The sequence below is a fragment of the Galeopterus variegatus genome, unplaced genomic scaffold (assembly GCF_000696425.1).
Source record: "Galeopterus variegatus unplaced genomic scaffold, G_variegatus-3.0.2 Scaffold2420, whole genome shotgun sequence".
Taxonomy (NCBI): Eukaryota; Metazoa; Chordata; class Mammalia; order Dermoptera; family Cynocephalidae; genus Galeopterus; species Galeopterus variegatus.
The window spans coordinates 210,030-220,945 of NW_007728531.1; the positions used below are offsets into that span (position 1 = coordinate 210,030).

Consider the following 10,916-nt stretch of genomic DNA (forward strand, 5'->3'; position numbering starts at 1 on the left):
GCAGGGAAACCCAGGCTCCAAAAGTCTCCAAGCCATGTCCTCTGGGAAAGCCGCAGATCCGTTTGGCAATAGCTGGGCACCAGCAGGCAGTGTGCTGAAGGGTTTGACTGTGCTACGATTTCCATTTTTAACTCCACCAAATACCTCATGCTGTGCTGAAAGCAGACACCTTCTCGGGACCCAGCGTGAGACAAGTGGAGAGATCCGGAGGGAGTCAAGGCACTGTCTGTTCCCAGAGCTTTTCTCGAAGCAGCCACTGCCCTTTGGGGTTCTCTGTCTCATAGTAGTCCTTTCCTGGAGACTCCAGGGGCTCCAGAACAAAGAGTTCGGCATCCCATTCGATGTCTTCTGCAGAGAAGTTGAAGAGGATCTGTCTGGAGCTCTCCAGGCTGGAAGGGAGGAATGAGGCAGAAGTTTAAGTTCAGTGTGGCCAGCCGCACAGAGGGAAGGGATGCTCGGGTCACCACCATCCCAATGCAGACCATCAGTTTGTCCCCCAGGCCCAGGCCTTGTGGAGGACCAAGCAGTGTCATCACAGGGACTGTGGATGGGCCTCAGCTAGACCTCAGCCTGGCCTTGAAGGAGAAGGATGGGTGATGGTTTTATTATGCCTACTACATGGTCTGTTATGAGAAGAAAATGTTCTCTAGAAACCCCTGTAGAAGCAAAGCAAAGCAGCTGGGTGAGTTTTGATGAGCCCTTCTGTTGTGACAGGCAAGGCCCCTACAGCATGGCCTGGATGGCCAGACCAAGAGTGAACTTGCTGATCCAAATGAGTAGATAACAGGAATTTGGGGGTTAGTGATGGTAACTAGTGTTGGGAGAGGAGGATTTGGAGGGACAAAGGCCAAAGGAGATGGTGGCAAGATGACCCAGCCAGCAAGAAGCCTCTATATCTCAGAGCCCGGCCAGTGCCTCCTAAGGCAGGGCATCTATCAGTGCCACACTCTCATTAAAAATCTGTAGCATGTGGTGTGTCTGTGGATCCCGGGGGAAACAATGAAAGCAGGTGCACAAAGCACGAGGGCTAAGTGTGCCAGGAAGGAAGGCAGCAGCTCCAGAGCTGGAGCAAGCCAGGGCGGGCCACAGCAGTGAGCCAGGCTGGAGGACAGTCCGTCCAAAAAAAAAAAAACTTGTTTAATTAAGACCTCCCCCACCCCCCCAAAATACACAAGAATATTTTTTGGCATGTGGAATGGGGGCTCACGGCACCTTAAGAACCGCTCCCCCGCCCCCCAAGAGTCTGGAGGACAAGAGAACCTCTTAGTTATGTTATTTAGCCCACGCACTTACTCTTTTTTGCAGGCTTTGGGCTTGAACTTCAAGGTGTTGAATGCCCCTTCCACGGCCTTGGGCAAGTAAATGGGGTGCCGCTCGAGCCTCCTCTGGGTGCCGATGGTCCTGCGCTCGGTGCTCCTTCGAAACTGACCGTCCGTGGTGTGCACAGCATGCAGGGTGATGTCTTCGGAGTGCCTGCGGGGCGCCCGCAGGATCCAGTTGGAGTGCAAGCTGTGCTCTCGGGAGCTGGTGGCCACTGGAAGAGAGAAGCAGGGGACCCGGGAAGGAGCAGAAGGCAAAGACGAGGGTGAATGGGACTGAGAAAGACAGCCATATGCACAACAGCAAATTCTTAGGAAGGCCTGGACAGCAGCAGAGGAGGTGTGACTCCACAGTTACGGTGCAGGGATGAGATAGGACGCTGCGTCCATTCAAATGAGGACACAGATCTATATTTATTGACTTAGAAAGATGCCCACAATGCACTGTAAATAGTTAAGTGAAAAGAGATCCTATTTTTGTTTTTTTAAAAAATAAAGAGTCTGCATGTGCATATGTTGAGAACGCTTTTCAAAGGACATGCACCCGAATGTAAACGGTGATGACCGTCCCTGGGTGGTACTATTGCAGGTCATACTTTTTACTTCTTTATACTTTGGTATGTTGTCTGATTAATTTGATTTACAATGAACATATATTATTGTTGTTATCAGAGAAAAATGGCCATTCTAGGACAACAGTCATTTTCATTAAAAAATTATAACTGTGAAGATGTCACTTGCGTCCTCAGTGGGTTTTGTAATCCTTTCACCAATGTCCTGGATTTCCTAGCCCCACTCCCTGAGAGACGGCTGATCCTTGTCAGGGACTGAGGGGCCTGGGAGGGGAAGGCAAGCAGGGTACCTGCAAGGTAGAATGAGTTGGGGGAACAGGGGTGACCTTCTGTGAAATTCCACAGAACCCGATGTGCGAACCCAAATCTCACAGATACATATTTCCCAAGGCCAAAGCAGCAACAAAAAATCACGGGAATGTGATCTGTTGAGCATTAAATAAAACACTCAAGAATTATTTAGTACTGGTACCAAATGCTGTCATCACCTTAGTATCCACGGGCCAGTAGCTCCCCAAATAAAATCGTCATTGAATTGCACCATGGGGCAAGTCAAAGATTCGAGAAACTGGCTGGCAGCAAGTGATGGAATTTAAAAGTGGGCTTAACTCATGAATGATTGAAAGGAGGGGCCAGTGACACGCTTTGGTAAAGAGAGGCACAGCCCTCGTTCCTTCTCCTGCCATCCGGGCCAGGCCTGGGAGGGCACCCTGGGACTCTCCAGCCCTACTACCACCCCACTACCTGGCTTAGGTAGGATCAGAAGCTGGATTTCAAATATAGATTGTCTATTCCCTTTCTTTTTTTAGAAAAAAATTGTGGTGAAGTGTCATAGCATAAAATTTACCATCGTAACTATTTTTAAGTACACAGTTCAGTAGCATTAAGTATGTTCACATTATTATGCAGCCAATCTCCAGAACTCTTTCCTCTTGCAAAACTGAAACTGTACCCTTAAAACAACACTCCCCAGTGATTCCCTTTCTTTAATCCTTCCCCTATGGCTCTCCCTCATAGCATCTTAGAAAAGTTCCATCCTCTCTCAGTTATGTAAGTGGACCCTGCGGAGGGAGTTTTGTAACATCACCCCAGAGTGCTGGAGGGGTCACCTGGAGCTCTGGCAGCCGGGACAGCTACAGCAGAGGTCTGCAAAGAGAGCAAGCTCAGGGGCCAGGCTCCAGCTGCAGGTGCAGGGAGGTGGCATTCCTGATAGCCTATCTCCTAAGTCCACTCCAGAGCCCCCAACTCGTCCTCACTGAGTCACACCCACTGTGTCCAGGTGCCTTCCCCAGCACTCACCATCGAAGTCCACGTCTTCACTGGGTGGCTCGGCCTCAGCAGCCCGAGGCCATCTCTCTGTATCCAGCTCTGCGATGATGGAGTCAAAGAAGGCAATGGCCTCCGCCACGTCAGCGCTGAACTGCGAGTATTTCTTCGGTGTCACCTTTTGCGAAGGGAAAGGGTAGGAGAGAGTGGCCTGGGCCAGCCTCTGAGCGCCCTCCCACCAGTAAGCCAGAGACACTGAGATGGATTAAAAGTCGTTAAAACTAAATGCACGTGGAACTAAGGAATTTGTGGAGTTTCAAAGGTCAATTTGAATAAGTGCCCAGGGGAAGGAAGACAGAAACTCCAGATCCACAGCTGCTGTAGGTCAATGGGTGTCTGTCTGCAGGAGAGAACGTGAGAGGACAACAAGACCTACTCCTTTCGTGGTCACAGATTTGTTACCAGACAGAAGGCAAAATAATTAGAGTTCTTCTTTAGCCTTATTCCCTGATGGTAAACTAACCCAATTAGGAGATTACACAGTTCCTTAGGCAGGTGATGAGATGCTCACAGCAGGAGAGAGAGAACATGATTTGTTGAAAGTGCACTAAGAGTTGACATTTCTAAAGTGGTCAGATTTGGACTCAAGTCATGGAATAGACGGATGAGAAATTAGTATGACGGTTTGAAAAATATAAGGAATAATAAAACACAGAATTCTAAAAAAAATCTATTCAGTGCCTAGCCGGATTCCCGGCTCTGTCCTTACTTGTCACCTTTCATGATCTCATGTCACCTTCACAACAGCCCACAGCAGTCACGAGCGGCTGGCGTGGACGTCCGAGCACTGTGGTGGGCCTCGGTGGAGCGCTCACGGGCTCCAGAATCCACTGGGTCGACTTGTGAGCCTGTCAAAACCTCTCTGAAGAATTTAAGAAATAAGAGAGCTCGGGACTAAAAAGAAGTGGACAACTGCCCTTTCAGCTGCACAAGGCAGGTTATTCCAACGTGATTCTAAATATTCAAACATGTTGCTTGTTTCCAAACTTCACACTCACGGATTCAAGACTCGGGTCTCCTTCCCACGCCTTGCCCTTCCTGCTGTGCTTGGCAGTGACTGTCATCCCAGGCTCACCCAGAAAAACTGAGGAGGGGGCTCCTTGGCTGACACTGAAGAGCCCACTCTTCCAGGTCCCACTTCCAGGGTCTCTGCTGGGCCATTTAATACATTGTCATTATAAATCTTGTTTCTGTTAGAAGAACTTTTGGATCTTGGTGTGACTGGAGTGTAAGTCATTGGTGGCACATTGGTGACATTATTTGTTACTGACCCATACATGCCTGTGTGACCAAGTCTCATCACAAAAGAAGGCTGCATCACCCTGTCCCCCACTTGCCCAATTACCTATGTTTGTTCCCCCCAATCCCTTATGGAATAAGTAAGGGCATAAATAAACAGAAGTAAATAAACAAGTCACTTTCTTTTTCTATTCAGCCCTGCCTTCCTTCCCTGCAAACGAAAGCACCTGCCCTGCCCCTTGACCCGGTCTGAGAGGTGACAATGGCATGCACCTCCCCCATCATTGTCAGGGTCATAACAGTGGTACCCAATCCCAGCTGGACATTGGAATCTCCTGGGGTGCTTTTAAAGAGTATTGATGCCTGGCCTTTTCCCAAACCAATGAATTTAGATAATCAAGTAATTCGAATACACAGCAGTTGATCCACTTCTCTGTAGGGACCCAGGCATAGGGGGAGCAGCAAAGGTGCCCAAGGATCCCCACTCAGTATCAGCTTTAGGATAAAGACCCTCAAATACCAGTCTTACTCCCTGGCTTTGCAAGAGCAGACAGGGGTTTCTCCATGATGAGGAGGTCACAGGGAACAGGGAGCAGGTCATTGAAGAAAGAGGACAAAGTTCCTGGATGAAAGGGCCCAGAATCCTTGTGTCCTTGTGTCCTTCCTATTGCTCAGCACACAGAGAGGCCCAGGTAAGGGGACTCCACGGAGCTACTGCTGTTCTCTCCTTCCCAGCTCCCAAACTTTATGCAGTTTCGTTTGCTTCATGGGTTTAATGTTTGGCAATCGTCTCTGCGAGACTTCTTTCTGACTAGATGCAGTTGCTGCTCCTATGTATCAAAACAGCTTGGAATTCTCATCTGTCTCCTATTACCAGGGTGACTGAACATCCCAGTTTGCTCAGGAGTCATCCCACTTCATGCCTACGGTCCCAGAGTAATCACGAAGAGTACTTCTTTTCAATCTCAGAAATGTCCCTAGTTGGAGGACAAATTACCTGGCCACCACGCCCATACCCCTAGGTTTGCCCTCTCCCCATTTCCTCAAGTCTATTACCATCTGCAATGAGCAGACTGTCCATTACCAAGTTACTGTATATATGCATAGCATTTTCCTAAATTCTTCACTTGAATCCATGTTTTTTGATCACCAATCTTTTGAGTAGGATTTATTCATTTGAGATCTTCACTATCCCTCTTGCCTGAATCTTATCCACAATGTCATTTAAAATTTCCAGATTTGGTATATTTAAAGTGATCTAGGAAATTAAAGGCACTTGCGAAGAAATCTGAGTGCAAAATCTCCTTCTAGATCTTTATGATGTTTTTCCCGATCTTCCATTTTCACCTTCTCCAAACCTCATTCTGATCCTTTTTTTAGCAACTCTCTATTATTGAATCACTCTAAAGCATCCCATACCTTTCTCTCTCTGCTGTGCTTGGCAGTTTTTTATAGAAGAAATTATTTTTTCACACTCACATTTCAGTGCTTTTTATATTTAATTAAATTACATTACTATAAATGATAATATAATAATAAGTACAAATAACCACTTTGGTAACAAATATAACTTAATTTTAATAAGAACATAATTCAATTTGTGATAGTTGAGAAATTCATAGGCTTACCCTAGATTTTAAAAATATTTTATTATAGAAATTTTTGATATAAAAAGTATAGAAAATAGGACAATGAATTCCATATACTGATCATCAGCTTCAACAACTATCAACTTTCTGCCACCCTGTTCATGTATCATCTCCCACTTTTTTTTCTTAAAGCTAATCCTAAAAAATATAATTCTACTCATAAATACTTCAAACTGTATCTTCAGCAGACAAGAGTCTTGAACAATATTATCCATTATATTATTATGCTCCACAAAATTCATAATTTCTTAGTATTAGCAATTACCTAGTCTATGTTCTATTTTCCTTGACTGACTCAAAAATGTCTTGTGAGGTTGGCTTGATCAAATTAGCAACCAAATAAGGTCCACATTTATTTGCTATGTTTTTGAGTCTCTTATAATGTTTTATGCAGGCCATTTATTCGTTGAAGAATCTGAGTCATTTTTTTTTGTTGATTGTTGAAGGATCCATTGAATTTAATTTAATTTTTATCCACTTTAATCCACTTAATTTTAACCATGGATCATTTTAATGAATTAATTTTAATAAGGGATAATTTTAATCCATTTAACTTTTTAAAAATGATTTGAAATTATATTTGTAATAAATGTGGATTTCAATTTATATAATGGTTATTTCCCCAAACAAACAAATAGACAAACAAAATTACATACGTGGCTCAAACTTCAATTCTCCAGTTGTCCTCAATGGAGAAATTTCTTGCTGTATTTTTTTGTTCCATCTCCTGTATGACCTGATGATATTCCAGCTTCTGAGCCTCAAGAGTTCATGCTGACATTGTAGCTCTTCCTTTATTTTCTGAAGTTCTGCCTTTTTCTTAAATTCATTTTCTTGTCAAATGATAATATTTTCATACTCTTTTAGCTCTTTCTTTGTGAAGAACTGTTGCTGATCCAATGTCCCCCAGCTATCTGGCACCAAAAATTCTTTTTTTTTTTCTGTAGCTTTCAAAAACTCTTCCAGAGTCACCCATCAGTCTTTGTTAGTATCAACCTCATTCATTACATGTCCCTTCACTCTAAGCCTTTCTCTCTCCGTTTCCATTCCTTTCCATTTCCTTTCCTCTTCATTGTTGGGGTCATCTACTTTCTCCAAGTCTTCAGTAAATAGGGTTTCTAATTCTTGTTCATCCAGGAATCTATCATTATTGACATCATTTAATTTGAAAAATGTCTTGGTGTCAAAGTTATTACCATCCCACCCCTCAGTCTCTTCCTATGTCTCTTTCAGTTGATCTTTGCTTCCTGGGTTATAAATGTTGGGTGGTTTTCATGCTTTTTCTTAATTTCTTGACATTAGATTCTTCTTCTTTTCTCTTCTCTTCATTCGGTGTTTCAAAATATTCTCTCCTTTTATGTTTCTTCATCATTTCATATTTCTTAAATTCTTCATGTAGAGTCTTGTCATAGTGTTCCAGATCACTTGTTGCCACCTTGAGTGGCATATCTCAATCCGTGGATTCGAACTTGTCAGGAATCAGGCAGTTCAGGTGACCAAATTGTTTCAGAAGAGCTTGGTGGTCCATACCTATATCTTAAAGGGAATCCAATTTAGCTTTAATTAGCATTCTGAACCTCCCTACTTGCCTTTTCAGTTCATTAACTTGTCTTCACATGGTGACTTACTAAATCCAGCTCTTTGCTTAGCCTCTCTCGTTATTTTCTCTATTTCTGCTTTCTGGAGCTTTTCTCTGAAATGTTGATCTGTTTCCAGCACATCACTCACTTGCTTGAGATATTCATCATCATAAAGTCCAGTATCTGGTGGTTCTATCTTTGTGCTTTCCATAGGTTGACTGTTTTGTACTTTTGTCCAAGTCTATAGGCACAACTTCAAGAGCAGGAATTAGACATGTAACATAGAGAAAACAAAACAGTATTGTAGGATGGTCCTCCACCTAATCTTCAGACAGGTAAAGAATTTTTATCTCCTTGTCACAGATGAGGCAGGCAGGCAGCTAAGATCCAGAGAAGTAAGATGACTTCCACAATATCAAATTAGTGAAGACGTGGGTCATGGCCCCTAGTTCAATGTTTTTTCACTAAAAACGGACTCAACAGGTTCTTGCTAGGTCTTGTCATGTGAGGCTCCACCTGCTGAACGCTACAGCCTCCAGACCTGTCTCTCCAGCCCTGCCCACAGCTTTGTTCTGTCCCTCCACAACCGCATGCACCTGCCTCCCCCAATCCATTTGATTTTAATTTAATTGTTGGAGAATCCATTTAATTTAAGCTATTTAGTTTAAACCATTCGCTTGAAAAATCTGAGTCATGTTGCTGGTAACTGGCAATTAGATCTAGAACAAAGCTGTCAGGTAGGACTTTCTGTGATGATGGAAATGTTCCATACCTGCACTGTCCAAAGCTGCATGTAGCTATTGAGTGCTTGAAATATGGCTGCTGTGACTAAGGAACTAAGTTTTAATTTTTAAATTCAAATTTAATTAGCCTATATATGACCAGTGGCTACTGAATTGCAAAGTTCACATCAAGAGGCTCGATTAGGTTCAGATTTTATTTTATTTTTTTAATGATAACTCATTAGTGGTGATGTATACCACACATCAGGAGGCACGTAAAGCATATTTTCCTGCTTGATGTTAAGATTGATTGGGGTTTTATGTGTTGTTGGTTTGATCCTTCTTTTATAAAATTTGCCATCAACTTTTTACTTAATGATTTTAGCAGCCATTATCTGGATCCATTGTTTTACTACTGGATGAAAAATGTTGCTTTTCTAATTCAACATCCTTCTGCATTTATTTACTGTGCTTCTGGTATGAAGAACTTTCCCTCATTAAGGACACTCACAGTCTGTTTAGAAACAGCAGAATAAATGTCGATCTTTTTCCCGTATACCATTCATAACGATAATGAATTGATACCCTAGAAAGTTCCCAAGGTGACCAATGAGGTTCATTTATTTGTTTGTTTTTGGTATTATTGTATAAAAACTTATGAACTTCAACATATTTGATACCTTTTCTTCAGTGGTAATTACCCTTTTTGATACTCAAATTGTCCCATCTTTTGACAGCAAGGACCCTTTTAAGGTAGATCCCTTTCATACAATCCTAGCAGTGTTTGAAAGCTTCCAAGCTTTTAGACATAACAAAATGTCCAATGTTTATCTTATATATTTCCTACTGGAGACCTGGATTCTGTTATTTCCCCACAGAGCCTTGGATTTTACTTGGAAATGGTATTTAGACACCATAATATATACATTAGAGGTTTTATTGCTACAGGGCTGTCATTACTTCTAGGCCCTTTTAGTGGAACGAACTAGGAAATATTTATTTTTTAGGAAGAAAAAAAATCTTGAGTTCATACTAATATTTGCAATTCAAATTATAACAATTTTTATTATAAAAATTGTGTATTAACAATTTTTCTCTCCTATCCCTTATGTTATTGTTATAATACATTTTACTTTTAATTAAGCTATAAACACACAATACATTGCTACAGTTTTTGCTTTAGACAATCAGTTATATTGTAGAAAAATTGAAATTAAGGAAAACCCCCCAAATTTTATTTTTACCTCTTTTCCAATTCTTCCAATTTCTCTGTGATTTAAGTTTCTATCTGGTACCACATTCCTTCTTCAAAAAGTGTCCTTTAATATTTATTGTACTACAGGTCTCCCGGCAATAAATTCTCTGTTTTTGTCTGTCTAAGAAATATATATTTTCCTTTTATTTTTTAAAAGGTATTTCCATTGGACATGGAATTCTATGTTGACAGGCCTTTTTATTTTCTTCCTTTCAGCATTTTCAAGGTATCACTCCACTTCTTCTCACTTGCATCATATCTGATGAGAAGTCGACTGTAATTTTTATCTTTGTTCCTCTGTGCATAATGCGACTTTTTTCTCTTTGTCTTTTCAGCAATTTTATTATGATATGCCTAGGTTTTACTGTTGTTATTTATTCTGCTTGATGTTTTCTGAGCTTCTTAGATCTGTGGTTTAGTGGATCTCATTAATTTGGGGAAATTTTCACCCATCATTTCCTTAAAAATTTCTTCTGCCCCCTTCTCTCTCTCTCCCTCCTCTGGGATTCTAATTACACTTATGTTAGCCTATTTGATGTTGCCCCCCGGTTGTTCCGGTTTTTTCACCATGTATTCTTAGTTTGTCAGTTTTTGTCACTTCTGTTGACCCATCTTCAAGTTTGCCAGTTCTTTCCTTGACTGCACCGAGTCTACTAATGAGCGCATCAAAAGCATTCTTCACTGACGTTCCTGTGCTGTGCATTTTCAGTCTCTCCATTTGATTCTTTCTTATAGTGTCCATCTTCCTGCTGGAATTCTCCACCTGATCTTGCGTGTTTCCCACCTTTCCCATTAGGGCTTTTAACATATTAATCATAGTTCGTTGTTGTTTTTTTTTTAATTTTCTTAAGAGTTATAATGGAAAAATACAATCTTTACATTCACACATATCTAAACCATATTATCAGTAAGAAACAAGGGTGAAGGAAAGAAGAAAGAGATGCAAGTAAGAGAAAATATAAGGGCATGAAAAGTAATTTTAAAAAAAACAGTAGGACTTTGAAAATCAGAGTTGCTGCTAAATGAACATGAAAGCCTGATTTGGAGGACTTTGAAAGAGAATCCACCATAAAAGAACGGCTCTGGCCCTATGTGTGAATATTGGAATGAACAGTACCATAGGGACTTGGTATAGTTTCTATATCAATTCTATACAACAGAATAAAATAGAAGTCGTAACTGCTGTTGGGTGGAAACATGAAGTAGAAAGTTTCCCCAAAGCATTGTGTTTGTCATCTGGTAGTAGCAAGGGTA

At 41.7% G+C, this 10,916-nt stretch overlaps 1 pseudogene; it reads right to left on the reverse strand.

Moving 5' to 3' along the window:
• Window positions 1–214: 214 nt before the first annotated feature.
• The window catches only part of LOC103597779, a 23,534-nt pseudogene continuing 12,832 nt past the window's right edge, over window positions 215–10,916 (reverse strand).